Source organism: Ambystoma mexicanum, chromosome 3p (assembly GCF_040938575.1).
Source record: "Ambystoma mexicanum isolate Mex_15411 chromosome 3p, UKY_AmexF1_1, whole genome shotgun sequence".
NCBI classification, from domain to species: Eukaryota; Metazoa; Chordata; class Amphibia; order Caudata; family Ambystomatidae; genus Ambystoma; species Ambystoma mexicanum.
Window position 1 is genome coordinate 563,866,178 of NC_090925.1, and position 27,108 is coordinate 563,893,285.

At 46.1% G+C, this 27,108-nt stretch overlaps 1 protein-coding gene across 6 annotated transcripts in view; it reads right to left on the reverse strand.

Moving 5' to 3' along the window:
• The window catches only part of NCOA3 (nuclear receptor coactivator 3), a 1,125,593-nt gene that overhangs the window by 490,494 nt on the left and 607,991 nt on the right, over nucleotides 1–27,108 (reverse strand). The gene's annotated exons all lie outside the window — the stretch shown is intronic.

Genomic DNA, 27,108 nt, shown 5'->3' on the forward strand with positions numbered 1-27,108 from the left:
TGCCAGTGGTCGGCTCTGCCTCTAGTCCCAAAACCCCTTCCTTTAAGTAGGTTTCTCAGATTTATATACAGCCTACCTGTCACTGAAACAGCAGGGTGGCTGTCCTAGAAGGACAGCCAGCCAATCAGGAATAGGTGCATTCAGGTTTCCCTAGAGACGAAGGACAGAGTTTGAGGCACCTCCCTCAGTTCCTGACCTTCCAGACACACTGGAGCCAAAAGGTGGGTTTCAGTACTGAAGCTCACCAAATGCAAAACGAACTAAGGGCTCAAACCTGGTTTGGCGCGCAGAGTAAAACACAGTTAGGGAGAATTCTCATAAATGTGCTAATTCCCTTCACCTTACAGACCCCCAGCAACTTTGCTGGATTTTGAGGACTTGATTTTTTTACCTGGCGAGAGTTTGAGCCTTTTTTCCCCCACTCTCTCATGTATTTTGAATGAGTTTTATCCTTGTGTTCTTCGATTATGGAGTTTTAGACAACTCCATAGGCATCACCTTTTCATTTGTGTCACACAGCACCCTCAGTGCAGTGACACAGGGGAAGCTTTTTAGGCTGTACCAAGGTTTAAATACCTTCGCTGGGAAAAACTACTGTTTCCCAGAGAAAGTAAAGTGAAATTGACTTTACTAGTCTTTTCAAATTCCTAGACCCAGCACACCCCATCTTACAATAGAGTGCTGGAGGGGTTACTTAGTACCCTATAGGTCTAGAAACTCATGTAGAAGTCAAATGCTACCCTTTCCTCTCGAAATGGCTGGTGGCAGTGGTTTTACAATGAACTACCATGATTTTTCACGACCGCGAACACCGGTAGCGTTAAATCGCAGGAGCCATGTTTTTCAAGATGGCATCTGAGCCACCTTTGTTTAAACAGGTCCCGTCGTCTTTTTTCACCATTTCTTTTTGGAAAGGTCCTTATAGAGTTTGTCGCTGCACGCCAAACCAGGTTTGATCCCTTTGTTGCTATGCCTTTGGCGGGCTTCAGGACTGAAGACCGCCTCTGACGCCAGAGTGTCTGGGGTGGGCAGTAGTGAGGGAGGTGCCCGAAACTCCCTGTGCGTTGTCTCCTAGGAGACTCAAATGCACTCTGGAGTGATCGGCTGGCTGAAAGTCCGGCAAGGACAACCACCCTGCTGGGTGAGTGGCAGCTAGGCTGGAATGGGAGAAAACTGTATAAAAAGGAGAGTCTCTTGGCTTGGAAGGCAGAGTCAACCACTGGAACGAAAGAACCGAAGACGACCTGGAAGAGGACTGCTGCTGCAACTCCTGGACTGTTGGTTTGCCTGGTGAAGCCCTGCTGCAGGTCCTAATCACCAAGTTCACATCGACAGAGAAGCCCTGCAAGGACGACTTCTCCCTTTGAATTGGAAGGTCCAATCAACTCCTAAGTAAGCCACCTGGACACCCATCTCGGAGCTGGTTGAATTTCCTCAGAGTTGCTGCAGGAAACCATAGGGAGATGGACATCAGATTGTGTGTGTTGCTTGTAAGCTGGCCTAAAGCTTTTGTAAAATCCTCCGGACTCCCACGAAGCAGGACTGACTAAACCTTATCCCCCCCGACCCCCTCATTCGAGTGAGGGACCAAAGTCCACCTTGACAGCCAGGAAATGCGCTTATTGCTATTTGATGTATCGCAAGGAGCTGAAACGCGAAACAGCCACTGAAAGTAAAGTTTGTGGTATGCAGTAATAAAATTGAGGCAAATATGTCGCCTTTACAAAAAAATCGGGGCAAAAATGCAGTGGTTTGACCCGGTAAAGGTTTACCCCATTATAACATTTAAGGGGAGAGGGGGTGGCCGGGGTGCCCCCCCACGTTTACATGGATTCCAGCGGCAAAACCACTGGATTTTTGCTACGATGTGTAAACGGCCATTTTTTCTGCGATTTTAAAACATAGAACCAGGTTTGCCGGTTGACAGCTTTGACCGTGCCAATGCATGAGTCCCCCAAGGTCCTCTCCCTCTTATCCCAACTACCGAGGCCCAGTGAGATCTGCAGAGCTGTACAGGAACAGAAGTATTCAGCTGCATCTTTTTCTTCTTTACTAAAAGGTACTGTAAAAACTAGCCTAAGAGAACTTACCTCTTACTGTGGAAAGTGCTTGTAACTTCTGCAACTCACAAGTCTAATCAGCTTGTGGCCCTACATTTGATTCTTCTTGTTTTCAAAGACTCCTAAGAACCTGTGCAAAGACTTTTCCATTTACTTACCTGAATTGCTGCATCCTATACAAAGACTTTAGCCTATTGACTTTGGCTTAGCCTATTGAATTGAATGACTTCTAATAGCTATCTGAAAGTATTTGCCCTGCTTATGACTATTTGTATTTCGTGTGATCTAACAAACTTTGCCTTTTACTTAGTTTTTAAAGAGTATTCTGTATACCAACAGTAAGGTATTAATGTCCCCAGCACCCTTGTTAGTGAAGTCATCTGTGGGTGTAGGTTCTGTCTGTGGGCCATCCCAAAAAGGCCTCGTCTGATCCAGAAACTCAGAGTGTACAGTATTGAGGTATATGTGTGTGTTACTATTCTATTGCTCCCTTCTGACTAAGGCTTTATAACTTACTGATAAATTATTAATTGTTTATGCAAGAAACTGAGTGTAAGTTTATTTGAATACCTGTAACTGTGAATCTTTGTGTAACTCCACTACAGCTCACATTTGCCCTCTTGAGATGAGCCTGGCTGCTCAACACGCTACCAAAACTGTAGTACAAGCTTATACCAAAGGTTGGGTTGCCTATACCTGTAGTCATAGCTGTTTGTAGTGTTCCCAGAGGGTAATGCATTCAAACTTTTCCTAACACTAGTGAAACCCCCGAGCACTTTTTGCAGGACTTCTGGAACTTTACATCCTGAATGAGGAGAGCCCCCCCGCCCCCAATCGCTCTTATTTGCTCTGACGTTTGGAACTCTGTCCTCTGTGTTTTATCTTTACTATGGAGTCTGCTTTCCTTCATCTCCCGTTAAAGGCATCTGTGTTGAACGTTTGCAGCACACAGCACCTTATGTGCATTGTTGCTAGGAACCCTTTGAGTTAAGCTTCGAGATTCTATCCTTATCCTTACTAACCACAGTTCCTAAGGATGAAACATACTATGAGAGATTGGCGCACACCACCTTTTGTGGAGTGCTACGGAGATACCTAGTGTCCCCTTCTCTCTGTTCCTGTAACCTCTTAGTCACAGAGACAACCCATAGTTATGGCTGGTGGCAGTGGACATGTTCTTCAAACTATTATGCAATGTCTACACCGCAGACTGTATTCACTGTGTTATGCACAGAGTCACCTTGTCCCAACCTGGTGTCTCCTTTGTTTTTTCAACATTTCGATCATGGTTGTCCTTTGTTAGCCCTTCTACCATTCTGGCAGGAGGATACCTGTGTGCGTTTTGCCTTTGGCGTGAATCCTTGGGTGTCCCCGAGTAAGCTCCAGTGTGTCTGGGCAGACAGGAAGTGGGAAAAGTTATTCACTCCTCTGCCCTTTGTCTGCCAGACTGCCTTAATGGAACCAGTTCCCAGTGGCTGTCCTGATTGGATGGCCTCCCGTCCCCTTCTGTAAAATGCTGCGTCTGCATGGGAAAACCAAATTAAAGATGAGGTTCCTCAGGTAAAAGGCAAAACTACCACTAACAGAAGAACCGAAGCTTAAGACGACCAGAGACACCTACAGACCCTTCCAATCACTGAAGTGACCACTGCTGTCCTGACGCAGTTTACGAATGAAGCTCCGAAGAGGACTCCTTCCCTTTGGCTGGTGGGACCAACAAGCCCTGAGACGAACTACAAATTGAGCCATCTCCCGAAGTGCTGTGCCTTTCCAGAGCTGCAAACCACTTATACCAGGAGACCTCAGACACATTTGCAGTGCAACATCTTTGCGAGTCTTAATCCATTCATAATTTTGGGGAGCTCCAGTTTGGCGTCCAGAGGCACAATCCCACTCATCTAAGTGCCCTCACCAGAGTGCAGGACTTCAGTAGCGAAAATTATCCGGGTGAATACTGTCCTTTGTTGGTGCTGAGAAAAAGGCACCAAAATTGCAGACAGAACAAGGAGACTGAAGAAATCCGTGCCAAAGGTCCTCTAGCAAGACAGCTGCTGAGACATTCCATTCAGAGTCCTTCCTTTCGTCACAAGACCGAGGAATCAGGAGACTGGGTCCATCGTTGTTGCACAGAGGAGAATCCAGTTATGTTCATTTCTTCTAACCTACCATACTGTGGGGTGAAAAGTATAACTCACCTTGAACCAAAGTGTCCCCCCAGTGTGATTGGAGTGCATGAAGAGGTGTCCACCCTACCTCTGTCACCCAAGCTTGCCAGCTTGTTTCCCTTTATGGAGTCCTTTTGCAGAGTCATCCTAATTTGTGCTGAATCATCAAGTAATCTTATTTTAGAAACTGAAAGAATGCTGTGAAAATGTGCTATTTCTGCTACTTCGTAAGAGTTTGCCTCCAACCCTACACTGACTTTTTCATATAGTTGGGGACTGGACTTCAAAAGCATTAGAAGCTCTGAAAAGTGTCTCTAGAATGTTAAGTTATGCTGCAGTGTGTATAACCAACCTTTTCCCTTCCTAAAGACTATCTTTTGTGGTTTTGCTAACTAAATACAATTACCGTATATCTGTGAAGTAAAGAGTGTGCGGTAATACAGATAATACGTTAGAACTGTCATTAGTGGCAAACTACTATAACCGCGAGCAACTACTATTTAAGTAATCACCTTTGAAAAGTATTAAGAATTCCTATGTGTGTCTGTTAGTGAAGAACACGTTAGTTACCCCTTGTAACGTTCTTTCGAATGGATGTTCCTCCCACGTATTCCTCATCTTAGATATTCATATCTCGCCAGCTTTGCTGCTTTGGAAACTAATTTTCTCGGCAGAGGACGCTGTACCCAATGACGTGACGTCAATGTCCCTCGAGGGCCTCTGCCAAGCGTCAACGTCATCGATAGTATAAATAGCTTGTGCACCGTGCGTTGGCTTCAGTTCCGTTTCTCTGTTCCCTTATATAGAGGAACTAAACAGGCATTTAAAAAAAAAAATGTATTAATTTTATTCAACCCAAACAACAATACAAACCAAACATGCAGTGCAATTTACAACAGTTCCAATAATCACCATTTAGTCTTTGGTCACTGCTCCCCCAATCCCACCCCCATTTATGAGCCTATTTGTTCTTCGCATTCCGTACCTGCTACATGTGGCAGGGTCTCACTTCCCTCGGATTCTGTTGCTTTTCTCCCACTATACAGGTGTCTCAAACTTAGCAGGGCCCAAAGTGTATTGTCTGTTCTCCAAACTGCATTGATAGGCTTTTCTCCCACTATACAGGTGTCTCAAACCTAGCAGGGCCGCCGTGCCCAAAGTGTATTGTCTGTTCTCCAAACTGCATTGATAGGCCTCTCTCCCTCTATACAGTTGTCTCAAATTTAGCTGGGCCGCCGTGCCCAAAGTGTATTGTCTATTCTCCAAACTGCATTGATAGGCCTTTTCTCCCACTATACAGGTGTCTCAAACTTAGCAGGGCCACCGTGCCCAAATTGCATTGTCTGTTCTCCAAACTGCACTGATAGGCCTCTCCCACACCGTACAGATGTCTCAAACTTAGCAGGGCGGCCGTGCCCAAAGTGTATTTTTCTGTTCTCCAAACTGCACTGATAGGCCACCCCACACTATACAGGTGTCCCAAACCTAGCAGGGCCGCCGTGCCCAAATCTGCATTGTCGCTAAGGGAGACGGAGACTAAAGAGAGCCACTGTTAGAACCCAACTACATAACTATACAACCCTTAACTCCACCCTTACACCCCGACCAAGACAACAACTAAACTAAAACAACTCAGAATCGTACAATGCCGCGCAAACGACCCACCCAGAGGGAAAGAAGAGAAGAAAGAACAAACACCCCGAAACTTCAACTAAGAACCGCAACAACAGAACACACCCCCACAGACAGGTTCAAAGATCGGACCAACACTGAAAGAAGAGACAAATCCCTTTACCTAACTCCATACCTCACTGAGACCTACTCACCAGATCGAAACAACGCGACGCCAAAACCATCTACACTGAACAACCTACCAACATCACGAAGAATGACAAACTCCACCAGATACAACATGCGCACAACTGAAGCGATAACACCATACATCACCAAAGCAAGAAGAACTCCCAACCCACAACCATGTCCCCTGGAAGACGAACCAGATGAAAACAAAAACCCCAGGCTAAACCTAGAAGTACTACTTGAGAACGCTGACAACCCGAAACCTGCTCCTGAACAAGATCAGAAAACGACCCTAACAAAAAAAGGCAAACCAAGCTACACCTCTAAACTCCACTGCAATCTAATAAATGCAAGATCCATGTCAAAACACTCTACAGAGATCTTCGACCTACTCGACGACAACGGCATCGACATCCTCTTCATCACAGAAACTTGGCTGGACGACAACTACAAAATCACACTCCAAAGCTGCCTCCCAGCAAACTTTAAATGCCTTCAAATAAACAGGAAAAACAGAAAAGGAGGAGGCATCGCAATAGCATTTAAAGAGCAGCTAACAATAAGAACAGACGAACCACTCAACATCCCCAACTGCGAGTCCATGATCATACACCTAACAACTAGCCCAAAAACCAACATAACATTCATCCTGGTGTATAGACCCCCAACTTATGATGCATCCTTCGTCGACAACTTCATAGAAGCCATAACCAACATAGCCATCAACCACGAACACCTAATCATACTGGGGGATTTCAACATCTGGTTCGAAGACAGTCATGCCAACTCCCAAAACTCACTGACTGAACAACTCGCCACCATGAAACTACGACAACTAGTAAAAGGGGCAACTCACTCGGCAGGACACACCTTGGACGCAATATTCGCAGAGGAAAAACTCATCACCATGGCACCGCCGATACAAATACTGTGGAGTGACCATCTCATCATCCCATTCGTAATCACTTTGCCTACTCAAGTCTACATCCAACCTCCCAAACTCACAGCCACCACAAAAAGAAACTGGAAAGACGTCAAAAAAGGCAACCTATTCGAACAACTGGAGTTAACCAAGCCCTCAACAACAGAACTAGACCTAGCTGACCTAGACGGGAAAGCGGAGATACTACACAAATGGATTGCAGACACAATCGACAAGATGGCCCCAGAAAAACCATTCACACCATCAAAAAAAAGAGCAATGGCAAAATGGTTTACCCCACTACTAAGCACCATGAAAAAGGAAAACAAAAAGATGGAAACGGAATGGAGGAAAGATTACAATCCAGACAAAAAAACAATGTTCCAGAAGCACATTCGCGCATACAAGAAGGAAATTCAAAAGGCAAAGAGAAAGCATTATGATGACAGAATCACAAATGCCACCAACACACAAAAAGAAATGTTCCGTATCATTAAAGAAATGAGAAACCCACCAGGCTGTGACAACACCCCAACCCCCTCGGAGAAACTATGCAACAACCTTGCAGACCACTCCAAAAAGAAGATCAATGAAATCCGACAAACCATCCAACAGAGACCAACCAGCAGCGACTTACAACCAAACGAACCCAAATCAGAACCGCAGCACAAACTCAATAACTACCCTCAAATATCAGCAGAAGCATTCGCAATGCTAATAAAACACAGCAAGAAAGCAGGCTCACCGATGGATCCCTGCCCCCCGGACATCTACAAATCCATCCTCGGACAAGGAACACCAGCAGAATACTTCAGAAACCTTCTAAATCTATCACTGGCAACAGGGACAGTACCAAGGATCTTCAAATCGGCTTACATCAAACCACTTCTGAAAAACAAGCGGGGACGTAGATGACCTCTCCAACTACAGACCAATCTCCAACATCCCCTACCCAGCCAAACTCCTCGAAACCTACGTATACAAACTAACCCAAGAATACGTTGAAGAACACCACCTGCTAGACCAAGCTCAAGTCGGCTTCAGACCCACAAGAGGTACAGAAACAGCACTACTATCCATCTGGGATGACCTAAAAACAAACGCAGACTCCAACACAACATCTGCCCTTATCCTGCTCGATCTCTCAGCAGCCTTCGACACAGTTAGCCATGACACCCTAACCAAAAGACTAGAAGACATAGGCATAACAGACACAGCGCTACGCTGGACTAAATCATTCCTAGCAGACAGAACTGAAACCGTCTGGATCAAACCCTTCAAATCCACCCCACGAGTCAACGACTGTGGAGTACCACAAGGATCCTCACCATCTCCATTGTACTTCAACATCTACCAAACACCTGTAATCAGAATCTTCAAGAAACGCATCAAATGCTACAACTATGCAGACGACACTCAAATCATCTACAAGATCGAAGACACCCAAGCCGATCATTCGAACCTAACCGACTGTCTAAAAGAAGTCTTCAACTGGATGAATGCCAACAACCTGAAAATCAACCCAGGAAAAACAGAAATCATGATCATATCCAAAGACCAAGAGAAGGAAACCGCCATCCCGTGGCCAACGGAAATGGGATCTATACCATCACCATCTAAGGTAGTAAAAAATCTGGGAGTCCTGATGGACAACACCCTAACCTTAGAACCGCAAATAAACGCAACAGTCAAGAAATGCTTCTTCCTCCTCCACACGGCAAGAAAAATACTACCTTTCCTCTCCTTCACACACAAAACACTCACCATCGTCGGCCTCATCATGTCAAGTATCGACTATGCAAACAGCCTCTACCTCGGTATACCGGAATACCTACTGAAGAAGCTACAACGGATCCAAAACACTGCAGCCAGACTACTCCTCAAACTATCCAGAAGAGACCACATCACCCCGGCCCTAAAAACACTACACTGGCTCCCAGTAAAACAGCGTATCATCTTCAAAACAATGTGCATAACGCACAGGGCAATCAGCGGACAAGGAGCTGAATTCCTACAAAAAAAAATAATCTACAAGCCAACGAGACCACTCAGGTCAACCAACGAAATCCGACTGGAACAAAAACCTTACATCAAGAAGAAACTCGGAGGCACCGCTTTCTACCACCTAGCCGCGAAAACCTGGAACAACATCCCAAAATTAATAAGGAACACCAAAGACCACCTTAAATTCAGAAAATTACTAAAAACCTACCTCTTCAACACCGGAGAATAAAACCAAAACAACAATAAGACAAACGAATCATCAAAAAAGGACAGTGACAAACCGCTAGAACCGACAGAAGTACCCGGGGCACCAACAGGGCTGACGCTGGACACAGGGGTCCACCCGCGAGACACAGAGAAACGGATACAACTACTCCAGCCAACCCTTACCATCCCCCACCGCCCTTACAGCCACAACTAGGTCCCACGAGGTTGTGGAACAGACAATATACCACCAATCACCACACAACCGGGTGTATGGACACTAGCAGCGGCGCTAGTCATGTGGAGGGGGGGAGGAGCATGCAAGGTTATTAAGGGAGCGGGTGGAGGGGGCAGCTAGATCCTCAAACGGCCTCGAATGGAAAATCGGGCACATACCTCCTGAGGCTCAGGGTGTACAAGCATCCCGTCGGGTAAGATTACACGGTTCAGTCCAGGATAGACATGACTAACGAATACCATTAACAATTTCCTTCTCTGCATACACCTCTCAAACTCCAAACCAAACACAACCACAAACCTCTAGCGCAGCAAACCGCACGAACTTCACTACACTGCAACAACAAAACAAAAAAAACACATAGACTCGCACATCAGCACACGACGACTACCGGCCGCATACACCCCAGGCCCAGCCGACGGAACCACCGGGCTGAGGCTGCCAACAGCACATCACTGCAATCTTGCACTTTTCCAGCCTCCACCCACTAACCCACCATCCCCCCCCTCTTTCAGAGCCGCCAGAGCGCCAGGGGACCACTCCGGTGGTGATAGTGCGCGGTACAAATGACCTTTAACATTAACATTAACATTAACATCTGATAATGCGCCAAACAGTTCTGCTATTAATGATTTCCATGCCATCAGGGTACCCACTTCTTCCTCCCCCCTCATGCTGCTCGCCTCTTGCCATACAATCGTTTCATCCTCCGCCCATTTCTGCAACTCCTTCAACCATACCTCCACCCTAGGCTTGTGACATGTCTTCCATCCCATGGCAATCCTCCGTTTTGTGAGCACATATGCCAAATCTTAGTTTCCCAACATGTTTAAGTTTCAGTGATCTGGGGAACCCTCCCAGCAAGCAGGTCCAGGCCGTGTCTATAACGAGCGTGACCCACTTCTCTGTTAGTGTTTGTGCCACTTCACCCCAGAAACGCTCAATTACTGGGCATGACCAAAACATGTGTCATGTCAGCGTTTTCCTTGTCGCATTTTGGGACACTCCTGTCGCCCAGCGTTTCCGAACTTAGATATCCTCAGAGGAGTCATGTATGCTCTATGCGTTATATACAGCTGTATTTGTTTTAGTCTGGAATTTCTTGACACCTTCTTGTGGTATCCCTGGGCATGTTCCCACATCCCATCCTCTATCGGGGCTCCTACCGCCGCTTCCCAATCCAGTCTTAATTGTGTCAATTCCTTCCCAACCTTAGTCATCACCATCTCATACAACCTAGAAATCTCATGCCCCCCACCGATATGTCATATATTGCCCCCAAAATAGCATCTAGTTCCTCTGCCAATACTGTCAGGCCACGTTTTCCAAATGTTCTGCCCCATCCTATGATCCGTAACATATTGGCCCGTATGTAATCCCGCCTCTTCCCCCCAAGTCCTTCAAAATCCCTAATGATCCCTCTTGCCAAATGTCCCCCAACGTTACCAGCCCCGCCGATTCCCAGTAGGTCCTGATAATCACCCTCAGCTGCTTATCTCCCCCTGCCAAAGCAACCAGCGGTACCTGCGGTGAGCATGGGAATGGGTCCTCCATCATCCGGCATGCTCGACGCCACATTTTCCAGCCAAGCATCATCCCATAGCGCTCCTTCATTTCTGACTCAGGCAACCAGATCATTTCCCTCAAGTAAAACGGGGTACAATCCTGCCCAAACAACCTAAGTTCAGGGGTCGCTTCATCGGAGAGCCACTTGGCCACATATTGCAGTTGACTCGCTACATAATAAACCTCAAAATTAGCCAGTTTGATGCCCCCTTTTCATAGAAGTTCTGCAGCTTCCATAGCGCCGCTCTGTTCCGGGTACCATGCCACAGGAAGTCCCTACACATACTGTTCAGTTTAGCAAAAAACTTCTTGGGTATCATATGTGGAATATTACTAAAATAATGTGGAAGCCTAGGTAGGACCACCATCTTGAGCATTGCCCCTTGTCCCATCATTGCTAGGGAAAACTTCACCCAAAACTTCATACATTTCCCGATTTTCTCAATGGCTATCTCGGTGTTGTGCCTATGTTCCTCTTCTGCCGTGTGGTACACGTCTATTCCCAGGTAACGGAAAGAACTAACCACCCATGGTATTTGTAGCACCGGTAACCTTTCCACAGGGGTTCCCTTATAGCTACCTAGCGGGAATATGCTAGATTTTTGAGGATTCACCGCTATGCCGCACAGCCCCGCATACCTCTCCATCACTTACAGGATATATTGGAGATTTTCTTCCGGGTATTTCAAATATAATAACAGATCGTCCGCATATAAGGATGTTCGATGTCGTTCCCCCCCCCTACCTCAATACCTATCGTATCATATTGTTGCCTTAGGTATATTGCCAGGGGTGCCAGGGCCAGAATGTAAAGCATCGGGGACCAGGGGCACCCCTGCCTGGTGCCTCTGCTAAGTTGCCATCTCTCAGATATCACTGATCCTGTTCGAACTCTGGCTAGAGGCTCACTGTACAGCATCTTCGCCCACCTGATGTAACCGGGCCCCACTCCGTACCCTCCCTTGGCCGCCAACAGCCATGGCCACTTAACCGAAAGCTTTTACTGCGTCTAAAGACAAATCGCCATTTCGCTTTCATTCCTACCACCCCATTCAACCACCCAGCGGAGTCGCCTGTGGTTGTGAGTTATATTTCTATTCAGGATATAGCCCGTTTGGTCTGGATGTATTAATTTGTTAATTACTCTTCGCAGTCTGTTCGCCAGGGCAGCCGTCAATATCTTGCTGTCCTGGTTCAGCATCGACAAAGGTCTATAGGAGCCACAGCTATGCCCTGGTTTGTTGGGTTTGGGTAGCGGTATTATAATCGCTTCTCGGAGCAACTCCGGCAACCGTCCGACCTCAAACGCTTCATTAAGCGTTTCTAGCATTGGGGGAAGCACTTCCTCTCTATATACTTTATAAAATTCACTAGGGAACCCATCTGCTCCTTGGGTCTTACTGGTAGGCAACTGTCTCACCACTTCTAACTCCTCCAAGGTAATTGGTGCATCAAGCTCCTCTCTTTCCTCTTCACTTATCCTGGGTAGTCCTATATCTTCTAGTGTTTCGGTTATCTCCTCTTGGCTGCCTCCCTCCTTGTCCCCGTATAGCACCCTGTAATAATCCGCAACTCTTTGTTAACTCCTTCTTGGGTGTCCGCTATCTCACCATCTTCTCTGGTTATCGTTCTAATCGGGGGCCTAGGGGTTTCGCTCTTGTAGAGCCACGCTAAGAGCCGGCCTGTTTTATCCCCTCCCGCATGCTGTCTCTGTATACACTTTTTATAGTTAAGGTTGCAGAGCCTTTCCCAGTGTTCCGCACACTGCTGTTGTAGTTTAAGGACTAGCTCTGTGTCCACGCTTCCACTTTTTAATGCTCTTTCTAGCTCATCTTTTGCTCTTTGTAGGTCAGCCAGGATCCCGCCGTGCAGGCCCTTTGACTTAGCTATGGCAACCCCCCGCATCACTACCTTAAAGGCTTCCCACAGCAAACCCGCCAAGTCAACGCTACCAGTATTCACCTCGAAATAGTTAGTAATCTCATCTCTTATATACTCTCTAAAGACTGGATCTTTGAGCGCCTCTGCTGGGAGGTGCCATGTCGGAATCCGCGCCCTCAGGGGGCAGTATTGCCACCCGAGGACCAGGGGCGAGTGATCCGAGAGGACCCTCGCCTTATATTCTATTTGGATAATCTCTATCATTACAACTGGTGTGGCAAAGACAATCAGGTCTTGTGTGCAGCTGCTGCGGGGCTGAGTAGTGTGAATATTGGTTCCCTTTAGGATGTTTTGTTCTCCACACATCCGCCAAACCAAAATCATCTAGCAGCGTCTGCAATGCTTTAGCCGCTGGGATGGGCCTATCAATCCTGCCAACAGATCTGCCTACTTTGGGGTTCATCACACAATTAAAATCCCCGCCCCAAATCACTGTGCTACCCACACACATACTAAGGTTGGTGCACATAGTTCTGAAGTATGCTGCCGTGTTTTGATTGGGGGCATACGTATTCACAATTCATACCTCTATTCTCCACCAGCCCCCTCAATATGACCATCCTCCCATCCGTCTCAACCACTTCCTGTATTAGCTGGAACGGGACGTGCGGCGCCACCCAGACAAGCACTCCTCTAGCGTAGGCAGAGTATGAAGAACCCACCACAATCTTTTACAATTTTTTCCCAACTAGCTCCATCTTCTCCCGCGTCAGATGCGTCTCCTGCAGCAGTGCAATATCTATCTTTTGCCTTTCCAGATACAGCATGACCTTATTCCTCTTCAAATAGCTGTTAAGTCCCCTGACATTCTACGTTATTATCTTAAGATCTCCCATAGCTCGTTAATACTCTCCTCCCTTACCTCCAGCCGATCCCTCCCGCCCACGCAATACAGATACAACCCTCTGGCTCTTCCATGCAGATTCATGTTTGAACTTAAATATAGGCTCATACCCCAACATAAACTCCCTCTACCTATAAACACAACAACCCCCTCCACCTCCTTACCATCCTCTTTCCTCCCTTCCCCAAACACCACCCTCCCCAATTGTTGCCCAGCTCCATCCCTGGATCTCAGGCATCCCCTGCATCTAGCCCGGTCCGGCAAAGCCTGTGCCCGTGGCTCAGCAGGGTAAAGGTGCTCCAACAGTCGCCTTACTACTAACCTTTGGGGGTAAGAAGTCTCTATTCCGTTGCTCCTGTTTGTCTTAAATTTGTTACGCTTAGCATTACCCAGCTCATTTATGCAATTAGTGCACTATATTCCAGTCCATCGGGGTAATAGGGTCCGGAAACCATATAATAAAGAACAAGTGTTCCAAAAGCTTCATATTGGGACTCGCCCCTCCTACCCCCCCTTTTCTCGGAATGTTAATGGTACATTCTCATCACTTATCGTGCTTCTGGCGATCTTGGTCTTCGTTCAGCTCCGGGCAGCCCTGCAAGTCCAGCCATGTAAGTCCAGCCATGTCGTCACTTCCTCCGGGGTGTCGAAAAAGAGCGCTCTACCTTTATGTAAGACTTTGTCTCGCGGGGTACAAAGGCATGTACTTGATACCAACTGTGCGCAGTCTTCTCTTAATCGCCACGTAGCTGTACCGCTGTCTTTGCACCAGCATAGTGTAGTCAGGATATGCAGTGATGTTGGTGGATGCCCTTTCTATCGTTCCGCCTTTCCGAAAATATTCCAAGATCGTCTCCCTGTCTTTATAGTTTAGAATTTTCGCAATTACCAGCCGCGGTGGGGCCCCAGGCCGTGGTTTCCTCATCAGAGCTCGATGCGCACGTTCAACTGCAAACCCTTGCGAGACCTTGTCCGCACCCATCTCTTGCAGGATCATGGTCTCCACGTAGTCTGTAGGGTCCTGACCCTCTTCTCCCTCCGGCAGGCCAACCACTCGGATGTTGTTCCGCCTCGCCCTTCCTTCCGCCTCTTCGATTCGGTTTTCAAGGTTAACCACCTGCTGTTTAAGTACGTGGACCTCTTTTGCGTTATTTGAGCTGACGTCTGTTAGTTTTCACCGCGCTCTCCAGGCAACTTGTTCTTTCCACGAGCGCTCTAGCGTCTTGTCGCAGCAGGGTGACTGATTCCCACTGAATCAATTTTGTTCTGAAGAGCCGTGCGTAGATCTGCCATTGCTGTGCCCCATTTAGTGCTCAGTTCGGTTATGGCCGCTAGGACCTGGTGACTGTCTCCTTCAGGGGCGCTACCCGCAGAAGCCGCCACTGCGCTCCGCGTCAGGGACGAAGGCGCCTGCTGCGTCTTTGCAAAGGTCTCCAATGTTGATTGCTTGCTTTTGGTCCTCAGCCCCTTCACTGACATCGTGAAATCCTCCTTGCATGCCCGGCCTCCCCTATACAATGTTATAGGTCGTCTGCTTTTCGATCAGGTATCGGGGTATCTTCCTCACCTGGTTGCGCTATGTGGTGGCTTGAAGAACTGAGTTTCAAGTGGGCTGTGTCCTCCCACGTCTCTTCTCTGATCACTAGAGCGTGTTCTCTGAGAGCCAGTTAGTATTTAGCCTGGTCTCACACTGGCATTTCCGAATTATGGGCACCCACCAGTTTCTCCCTTCACGTTGCATAAATTAGCTCGCTGTGTTATACTTCTGGTGGGCACTTCATCACTTGTCCACAACTTTCTTACCCACCACAGCTGGTGTGCACCCGACCAGTTATGTCGTCTCGAGTTGTCCTTACGGGCTTCCGGGCCTAGTCCAACTCCGCAGGTCAGTAGCAGCTCCCTGGGCACCTCCTTCACCCCATGGGCAGTCTCAGCCCTATTTTCCGGATGCGCACACACCACTTATTGCTATCTTGTGTTGCCCAGATATTTCTTGCCGGGTGTACTTTAGCAGACTTTCTTTTTCATCCCCAAAACGACTTAGAGAAGGTATTGTTGAGCTGCTATATATTAATCAGTGGGGCAGCCCTTACTCGTCTGTAGAAGCTAAGCTGCTCAAATAGATTAGCCCTCACTCATGCGTCCTGTGCGTGGGGGCTCATGTACGTACAGTCTCCGGCATCCACCAGTCCCGGTTCTACGTGTGGTTTCCAATCGTTCGGCCAATGTCCACAGTGGGCTTTGCATAGCGTGTAACAAGTCCCCTTTCACATCGCTGTCTCGTGCAGTAGTGTACAGCTCCCCTAGAGGTCCACCTGTGCAGTGCTGTTATGTATCAGCTGCACATCTTCGCTGCTCATAATGTATTTATTACGCCTTTGGCGTTTGGTTGCCCTAAAATATCAGTCCCAGCTTAGCTGAATTGCCTCCATCTCTGCAGATCCGTTCCCAGCGCTTCCCGTCAGGTAAGCACTCAACAATCGCTTGTGATAGCGGCTTCTGGTCCGGGTTTATTTCTCCTGTTAGGATGGAGCACTGTTGCTAGGGTTAATAGGCACTGCATATGAGCAGACACCCAGCGTGTGCCGCTCTAACGTGTGCCCACATTATTTCTTCATGTAACTATAGTCTGGGAAAAGGCATCCGCCGAATCCACTCCTCGTCTTCGGCGCCTCTTAGTTCAGTCTGCTCTTGGGCTCACGTCGAAGTCCTGTCATACCAATGAGGGGGTCGCTGCTCCTCCCTTTTTTTTCTCCTTATTGTGGGCTACAGCGCACACAGCCCTCTCGCTCGTTGCAGCTCCTACACAGCTCCTCAGCTCCATTAACCAGCCCTTTGTTCACAGCAGGCTGCCATCTTTGATTTGTTCGTTCGCGAGTGGCTACAAACTTGTTTGTTAAATCTTGTTTGAGTCTTTGTTGTGATTCATTCCATATGTGCTCCGAATCGGCACGCCTCCTTTTTTCTTTCTTATTGAGGGCTTCGGCACACACATCTCTCTTGCTCGCTGCAACTCCTACGCGACTCCTCAGCTCCATTCCCCAGCCCTTTGTTCACAGCGGACCGCCATCTTTGATCTTTCGTCCACGAGCAGCTACAAACATGCAAGTTGTATCTTGCCTGTGTCGTTGTTGTGATTCACTCCATATGCGCACTGGACCTGCAGCACGGTTTCATGAGTTGGTATGCATATTTTACACCATAGTAGGCATCATTTGAATGGAATTACTGCTCGGATCATGACAGGATCACCGGAGACCTCCGGGAGACACGTAGTATCTCATGGCTTCTTAGCCACGCCCCCGAGGAACTAAACAGGCAAACCCCAGGACACAAGTTCTCAGGAAATGCAGAGTGTAATTCATGTAAACTGTATGGCAGGGTAGGCTGGGTGGATGGATGAATACGTGGGAGGAACATCCAGTTGAAAGAACGTTACCAGGGATGAGTAACTTGTTCTTCGAATGGATTGTGTACTCCTACGTGTTCATCTATGATAGACTCCCAAAAGCAGGGACAATTGAGGAGGGAGTATCAATTAATTAGGGATTGAATGGAGAACTGCCTTTGCAAAAAGATCTCCTTGAGTGGTGGAGTCCAAACAGTAATGCTTGACAAAAGTGAATTGAAGACCAAGTACCCGCAGAACAGATGTCCTTTATCGGGCACCCCTTTGGAGAGCCACAGAGGTTGCCATGTCCCTGATGGAATGAGCACAAAACCCTTCCAGCGGGTCCTTTCCCGCAGGTCTATAGCATTCCCCAACAGGCAGCGTGATCCACCAGGATATGGCTCTTTCAGTGACAGTCGGGCCCAATTTGGGGCCGCTATACCCAATAAAACACATTTTATACCCAATATGAAACGCTTGTGTATGCGCGCGATACAAATAAAATATATCAAAGAGTTGATCATCGTGGCTTAATTTAGGCATTATTGCAATGTAAAAGCTTAGAGCCCTTTTTGGGTCTAGTCTATGCAGCCTCTCTTCCTCTTTGCCTGAATGGAGGGTAATGGAGGCTAGAAGGTTGGTAGATTTATATTCTGCGACAGATGGCAGTCGGAGAAAACTTTTGTCAGGAATGATTTTGCTTTGAGGACAACTTTATTCTTCTAGAATATAGTATGAGGAGGCTTGCATGAAAGAGCCTGCAACTCACTTACCCTGCGGGTTGATGTTAATGCAAATTGGGCTGTTTTCAAAGTTACGAGCCTTAGCAGAGACAAATGTAAAGGCTCAAAGGGGATACATGTTGGAAACTTTAAACACGATTTACATCCCAAGCAGAGACATTGAATGGGACTGGGGGATACACATTAGTAAGCCCTTTCAGAAATGGAACAATTAAGGGTATTTTGAAATAGGAATCCTCTTCTGAGGAGTGCTTAAAAATAGAAAGTGCCACCAAATATCCTTTTATGGTCCCAATCTGGAGTTCCAGAATAGCAACAGAAAAGAAAGCACTATGGGAGTACCACGGTGAAATGGACCCACATTCCTGTCCTTGCACCAGTAAATGAACTTATTCCAACACCACCAGCCAAACTCCAATTATGGTGAAGTGTCAAGGCCACTAGCAGATTGGGAGTCACAAAGGTCTTTCATTCTTGATTTCTGATCAATTAGTTCTATAGGCACATTTTTAGTGCCAAACTGCACCCCACATGGAGAAATCTCAGAGGCCAATTCCTCCTCATATATAGAAGACCGATTTAAAACAGTCTTTCTTTGGAATTGGTTTGAAAATCTCGAAGTTTCCGTCGACGGCTGTTAGGCAAGATTGTATGCAGTACCCTTTGTGTGCACTACAATAGCCTTGACCTCCTGGCAATAGAGACCCAACCTTTGGTATAAGTCTGTACTACACAGTTTGGTAGTGTGACTGAGCAGCCAGGCTTATCTCAAAAGGGGTCAATATGGGCAGTAATGTTGTGACAGTTTCACAGTAACAGTTATTTCAAGTAAACTCTTACACGCAAGGTTTCTTGATATAACAATTATTAATTTATTTCAGTCACAAAGGAGCAATAAAAGTAACAATTAAAATACACTTCAGAACACACTCTCCGTTTCTCTAAATCAGATGATACCCATTGGGATGGCACACCCACTTCCTACACCCTCAGGTGACTTAAATAGATAGGACATTGATTAATCACTGGTACATTTAGAGCAATACAGAGTTTGGTGTAAAAGATAGAAGAGAGGAATAAAACAAAGGTTAACAAATAATTCACAAACAGGTAAGTACTTTTAAAAACCTTCCAATGTGAAATAATGTTAACCCTTTCCTAAGGAAAAGATAAAGCACAGCGTCAAAGGGAATAAGAGTCTCTCAGGGAGCCAGGACAGCCAAAGTTACTTGCACAATGTCTAGGGGAGCTGAAGGTCTTTGCAGGTAGGTAAAAGTTTTTGCACAAGGTTTTTAGAAAATAGAACACTTGAAGGGCCATAAGCGGGGAGGCTTGTGAGGGGCAAAGCTTTAGCAACTCTGCAAGGTAACCAAGACCGGTCTCAATTGAGAGCAAGTAAGGCTACACAACGAGAGGTAGGTTCTTAGACTTTACAGTACCTCTGGTTAGAAGAAATGGGTTTCAGCTGGCTTCTGTTCCTGTACAGCTCTAGGTGTTTCAGCTCCTCGTGTTTGATACCAAACAGCAACACTGCGGTTCTCTTATACCACTCTGGACTTTCCCCCCATCTGGGGTCCAGCACTCTATTGAGGTGGCTCAGGCCTGGTCAGTCCTGCTTCAGGGAAGTCCGGACGATCTTCCGGGCGCTCGAGTCCGACTTAAAAGCAACTCACACAATCTGGTGTTCCTCCCCCTGGCACTTCGGTTCCAGCAGCAGAAGTACAGCCAGCTCTGAGAGGATTGCCAGATTAGCTTGTCTAGGGGTCAATTGGTCCAACCAACCCAAGGGGAGAAGTCATCCTTTGCAAGTCTTCTCTAGTCGAGGTGAATTCAGAGCTTCAGCACTGCAAGAGGGCTTCACTAGGCAAATCAACGGTCCTGGAGTTGCAGCAAGCACCTCCTCCAAGTTCTTCTTCGGATTGCTTCGTCCAGTGGCTGACTCTGCCTTCCAAGCCAAAAAGCCTAGCATTTTATGCAAGTTCTCCCATTCCTTCCAGCCTAGCTGTCACTCACACTGCTGGGTGGCTGTCCTTGCAGGACAGCCCGTTAGGGAGAATTCTCAGAAATGTGCTAATTCTCACCACCTTAGAGACCCCCAGCAACTTGGCTGGATTTTGAGGACTTGATTTTTTTTTTTAACCTGCAGAGAGTGAGACCCTTTTTCCCCCCCTGTCATGGATTTTAATGTGATTTCTGAGCTTTGTGTTTCTTTTGTGTTATGGAGCCCGACAAACTTCATAGGCATCATCTTTTACATTGTGTCACACAGCACCTTCAGTGCAGTGGCACAGGGAAGTCCTTTGGATTTCCCCAAGGTTTAAATGCCTTCTCTGGGATAAACTACTGTTTTTCCAGAGCAATAAAGTGAAACAGACTTTAATTACATTTGTAACTTTCTAGACCCAGCACACACTATCTTACAATAGGGTGCTGGAGGGGTTACCTAGTAGCGCCTTTGTCTAGCTTCTCATGTAACAATTTTAGGTTACCCTTTTCTCACTGAATGGCTGGTGGCAGTGGTTTATTTTGAACTACCATGGTGTGCATTTACCGCGAGCTGCGTTTGCAGCTACAGTAAGGCACGCAATGGTGCAATATTTGTCAAAATGACCCAGTCTTCTTTTTTCACCATTTCTTTGTGGAAAGGTCCTTCTTGAGATCTACTTTGCACGCTAAACTAGGTCTGGTCCCATTGTTCGCTTTGCCTTTGGCGGGATTCACGAGTGAAGCCACCTCTGGCTCCAGGGTGTCTGGGGTAGGCAGGAAGTGAGGGAGGTGCTTGAAACTGCTTAGTCTCCTAGGAGACCCAAATGCACTCTGTAGTGATTGGCCGGCTGACTGTCCGGCAAGGACAGCCACCCTGCTGGGTGACTGACAGCTAGGTTGGAATGAATGGGAGAGAACTGAATAAAACGTGAGGCTTTTGGCTTGGAAGGCAGAGTCGACCACTGGATGAAGGAACCGAATAAGAACTTGAAGAGGACGCCTGCTGCAACTCCTGGACCGTTGGTTTGCCCGGTGAAGCCCTGCTGCTGTGCTGAAACTCCAAATTCCTATCGACAGAAGTCTCTGCACGGACGTCTTCTCCCCTTGAGTTGGTGGGAACAATCAACTCCAAAGTAAGCCACCTGGACATCCTTCTCAGAGCTGGTTGAATTTCCACAGAGTTGCTGCTGGAAACCGTATAGCCAGGGAGAGGGAACACAAGATTGTGTCTGGGTTGCTTTGAAGCTAGCCTAGAGCTTCAGGAAGATCCTCCAGACTCCCAGGAAGCCGGAATGACCGAGCCTGAGCTCCTTCAAAAGAGTGCAGGATCCCAGAAGCAAGGAAAGTCCATCTCGATAGCCAGGAACCATGGTGTTGCCATTTGTGGTAGACGCGAGGAGCTGAAACTAATCAGCCACTGATTTGAAGATTGCCGGTTGCAAGCAGTGAACGTCCCATTGCAGTGCAGGAGTCCCCAGAAGTCCTTCGTGTCACCACGACTGAGGCCCAGGAACAGTGAGATCTGCAGATCTGCACAGGAACAGAAGTCATCTGCTGCATCTTTTCTTCCAGTCAAACGTACTGTACAAAGTCTGAGAGAACTTACCTCTTTCTGTAGAGTTACCTGCATCTTCTACTACTCCCAAGTCTAACAGCTTGTGGCCCTAGATTTGCTTCTGCTTTTCTTCATAAACTTCTAAAACATTGTGCAAAGACCTTTCTACCTACGTACCAGAGGTGCTTCATCCTATAAGACTTTTGCCTTTTTGACTTTGTCCTAGTCCGTTATACTGAATGACTCTGCTGTAGGGATCCAAAAGTATTTGCCTGCTTAAGAAATGTGTGGTCTCTTGTTGTTCTAATAGCCTTTTCCTTTTGCGAACTTACAACTGTATTCTAAATGCAAAGAGTAAGATATTAATGTCCCCAGCACCCTAGCACCCTAGCTATTGAAGTCACCTGAGGGTGTAGGTTGTGTGTCGGCTATCCCAGAAGGGCCTTGTCTGATTCAGAGACTCAAAGCGTACAGTACAGAAGTATATTTGTCTGTTACTATTCTATTGCTCCCTTCTGAAGAAGGCTTTATAACTGACTGATAAATAGAACAATTGTTTATGCGAGAAACCTTGAGTGTAAGTGTTTATTTGAATACCTGTAACTGTGAATCTTTGTGTAACTCCACTACAGCTCACATTTCCCCCTCTTTAGATAAGCCTGGCTGTTCAACACGCTACCAGAACTGTGTAGTAGAAGCTTATACCAAAGGTTGGGTTGCCTATACCTGTAGTCATAGTTGTGCGTAGGGTTCCCAGATGGTACTGCATTCATAACACCTATGGTATTTCTTCTTTGCCTTCTTCAATGAAGACAACGAAGACTGCCTCGATCGACTACTCGACCGGGACCCTCTTCGATCCTTTACATCTGCTAGTCTCTCGAGACTCTGCAGACTTCCTTTCCTCCTTTGAAGACTTCAAAGCCTCTCTCCCCACCGCCAATTTACCTCTGCGTTCCCAGAGAGCTTTTTCTGTCATGGACTGACAGGATCTGCAGTCATCGGTACGGTGCCCGGAACCCAGACACCACAGGCAGATGGGGATCAGTTATCAACATCTTCAACCCGCAGCCGTAGCACGTCTTAAACAATAACTTTGGGGTCAAAAGGGGTAGATGAAGACATTTTTCAACAGAAAAACAAAGTGTGCCATTAGTACTCGTAGCAAAAGCTTTTGGAAAACAAGCACTGAAGAAAACGGGCACTGCACAGGCTATTTATACTATCAATGATGTTGATGCTCGACGGAAGCCCTCGAGGAACAAAAATGACATGACATCGGGTACAGCGGGCTCTGCCGAGAAATTGTTTTTCCAAAGCAGCAATGCTGGCGAGATATACTTATCAAAGATTAGGTGTTAGCACAGTTTTTCTGAAGTTATACCCACCTTCATCAAAACCATTCAACTGAGGCAGTACACGACTCCACTCTTAGTATAAGGCTGTACCACCCGAGTACATGGTAGAGTAGACGGAACAGCCAGGCTTATCTTAGGAGGGAGAGAGGGCTGTAGAATCAGTACAAATGAAATTGTAATACAAATAGTCCAAAGAAACACTGAAACTATGTATTGTAAAAATAAAGGATTTATTTAAATACAGGAGGACCAAGACAAATCTTGGGGGAAATAAGTACCATCACATTATATGAAAACACAAGTATAAAAACACAACACTATACTTGAAGGTACACAGACCAAAGTATAAACCTTATTAGGAACACCTAACGGTAGTTCTAGGGAAGTCAAAACCTTTTCATACACATCCAGTATAGGTCACAGCTATTCTTGGGGAGTGAAAACCAATGGTTACTTTCACAATTGCATTCAGGAATGCAAGGGCAGTAGATCCTACCAGTTGTACAGTGACTCAGTACAAATCACATAATCAGTTAACTGGACAATATACTTTTTGTGAACAGTGGAACACTCATTCCAGGTACAGTAAAAACATACAACTACTTTTGTGATAAACAGTTATACTAGGCGAGTAAAACCTGAGGATGTAATATTCAATTACAGGTGCTTTTGAGATCAGTGAAACACAGATTGAGATAAGCAGTAACTCTTGTAACCTATTTATGGATGGCACACAGCTAGCTCAGGGTAAGTAACCCCATATACTTTTTCAATCTCACAAGGAGTGCAGGTTAGATCTTTCCCAGCTATACAAGTAACTGATATATGACTTACAAGTGACAGTTAGAACCACAGACTCTGGGTTAGATAGCACAGGCAAAGTAAACCCTAATGCTCCACTTTACGGAATGACTCCAAGTTATTCTAGGTAGGTAACACACATATGCAGCCCTATTCTGCACAGGCTAGCAGCAAGTCAGGGGGAAGCAAGACCCAGTTGGGGGACACTCCTACAATTACCCTTCAGGAATAATCTGGTGAAACCAACATTACATTTGGGAAGAGGCACAACCTAATCACAGGAGAGTAATATATCTTCACATCTACTTTCTACTAGAATGGCAAAACAGTTCCTAAGGAAAGAAAAGATGTTAACCATACTTTTAAGAATAGTGCATCACACATCCAAAGTAAGAAAGAACTTTTTGTAACTGTTCACTCTTAGAGTTACTGTTATCAACCAACTCTTTACAAGTAAGTGACTTTTAAACACATATATTCTTTTCTATGCAAAAGTCCCAATCCCTTAAAGGTAGGTCCCGTATTCTTGGAGCACGAGTGTTCAGTGGCAGAAGGGGGGGGGGGGGTCAGTAGGATCTAGTGACCAACAGGCAGTGTCAGGATAGGTTATTAGGTTCCTTAGGAAGACTGGGAAAACAGGTGAGTACTTTACTTCTAGGGTTAGAAGAGGGTCCAGGGGCTTCATACAAGACACCCAGGTAGGATTCCAGCAGCGGGACTGGATGCCCTTGACGAGAGACCTTCCAATCACAGAAAACACCCCACAGCTACACAGAAATCCCAAGAGACTAAAGATAAGTACATGCCCAAGCCAACACAGTACCTCAGCATCGAAGAAGATTTTGCAGCAGGACTACTTCAGGATCTGCAGCCAAAAACCCAGGCAGTGGATTCCTTGTGTTGACTGAAAACAGGATCTTGGACTCCTGCCAAAGATGAAAAATCACACAAAGAAATTTCCCACCCTGGATGTCAGGGGAACGAACAAGAAACGACAAGAAACACTAAAATGGCAAAAAAAGAAGACATGGGCCATTTTGGTAAAATGAGCACCCTTAGGTGCCTTTACTGCAGCTGTGAACACAGCCCACAGTAAAGGTGCACCAAATTAATACAAGGTATCACTGCCACCAGCCATTGAAGGTGAGATTTTGACTTTAACAGAATTGTTACAGTTTTAGTATGAAAGGGGATACATTGCATCTCGCCAGCACTCCACATGAGGTGGGGTGTGCAGGTTTCACAAAATAAAATGTAAAAGGGATCCGAGGATGCTTTCTAACCTTGGGAACTGTAGTTCTCTCAAGGTTAGCAAAGGAAAGTTAAACGGGGAGCCCCTATGGCAACCCAGCAAAAACAGGCACTTATTGCCAATAAGTTGTTAAAGAGGATAACTTTGAAGAGACACTATGGAGAGTCAAAGAAATGACACCCATGAAAAGAGTAAAAGATTCTCTGAATATGGAAAAAGGTTCCCACTCTGAGATATTAAGGAAAAACATCCCACTAGTAAAGCAAAAAGTTCTGGGCTTGACCCGGGTCAAGAAGATTTACCAGTTCTGTGAAAATCTTACCCAACATGAGGAATACATGGGAGGACACAATCCATTTGAAATAAGTATTTATCTACCCTCCTTCTGTAAATGAGAAAGTCTATTTCTAATGTAACACTTACTGTCTTTGGACTATTGCACTTACTGGGTTGAGGGTACTTCACTACAGCTCACATCTTCCTCCTATGATGAGCCGGGCTGTGGTGGGAAGGAACTTTCCTTCCTTTCCACTCCCAACTTAAATTCCACTTCCTTTGTCTCGTCTTTAAATCACTTCACGAATTTGCTCCTCCTTAACTCTCCTCTCTTCACTCCTACACCCCCTCTCGCTCTCTTTGTTCTGCTGATCTCTTCTTACTCTCGGTTCCCCCACCCTCTTGTGCCTCCTCACGTTTCTGCTCTTTTCAGCTCCCTGCCCCCTTACATTGGAACTCCCTAGCTTTTTCTATCCACTCCTCCCTTACCTATTACTCCTTCCGCTTCTCATTAAAATCTTTCCTTCATTCCCCTCCCTGACTTCCTTCCCCCTCTCACCCTTCTCTCCCTCCCTCTAGTACCCTTCATTTTGTTCTCTTCATCTTATCCCTTCTCTTCTAAATTCTCCTACTCTTCAATTTGTTCACTTTCACTCCCTCTTACCTCCTTCCACACCCCCTTCCTCTCCATTCCCCTTTTCTTATGTAAATTGTTCTACATGCCGATTTTCTGGTCTGATTCATTTTTACTGTTATTGCTTCTACTGTTCCATGTTTAATGTGTTCTTCTTGTTAACTGTAAAGCGCCTTGGATTAAAGCGCTATACAAATACAAATACAAACTAGGGTCTTCCCGCACCCCCAAGCGCTTTAGAATTAGGCAAGACTTCTTTTGGGCGCTATAATGGGGGGAGGAAGTGCACTGAGAAGGCTTTTTCATGCAAAAATAAATCTACACAGACATGGGCAGGCACTGAAAAAAGGTAGTTATTGTTTAAATATAAAGCACTATTAGCTGAATACATTTGTAAATGTCAAATCCTATGCTTTTCTAAAATCTTAGCACGGTAAGAGTCAAAAACTCCCCCTCCCTTCCCGGAAAGAATGCAGCCTGTGCTAAAATTGGACTACAGGCTTTGTGGGGTTTGTGCAGCACAAAGTGACTAACCAGCTGTTTACTGTCCGTCAAGGGCCTATGAATAGGGGATTTGCATGCTCGATGCACAACATGCAGAATTATGAAAATAAAATTTAAAAGCAGATTATAGGACCAGATACAAACATGAGTAGAATGAGTGAAATATGGAGAGAATTACGGAATTCTTTTTTTAGATATGAATGTTCATAAATAGCAAAATAAAGGAAAGCATGAGCTACAGTGTATTTTTGCATATGCTATCAAATTTAGAGCAGCATGGTCTGACAGAAATCGCTGACAATGAAGAAAGGAAACATCCCTTATATAGAATAAGGATGGAATGGGATGGAGCCACAGCCTGTATTCAGTGACGCGACTACAGCAAGACCAGACTATGTAAACTGCCGCCTTGCACCAGTGTGGCAGGAGAAAGGAACGGATGAGGGACAGAAGAGACCGTTCAGGGAGCAGAGTTCTTTGCTACCATCCTCATTTCTTTAAATATTAAATGTGTTATCCTTACAAGATAGACTTCCCTAGAGGGGTGCATTTACTCTGGTGTGAGTGTAATTAAGGGACACCCTTCAAATTAGGGATACCCTTATAATTAGGGCCACCCTTACAGCTGCTCTGCCATTCTACGAAGATCCTTTGTGGAGTAGAAGCATAATAAGAGTTGGGGACCCGTTTGCCCAGTGATAGTTTTATAAAGTCTTACCTCAAGTGGACTTTAGGAAAACTCCCCTGACACCTAGGAATGGAGTGACATAGATCAGGAGACAACTAAGTAGAGTGCCAAAAATGAGATTTAAAAAAATTATTGTCAAGCTGTGACTGCATAGATTCTTGCCAGTATTACAGGGA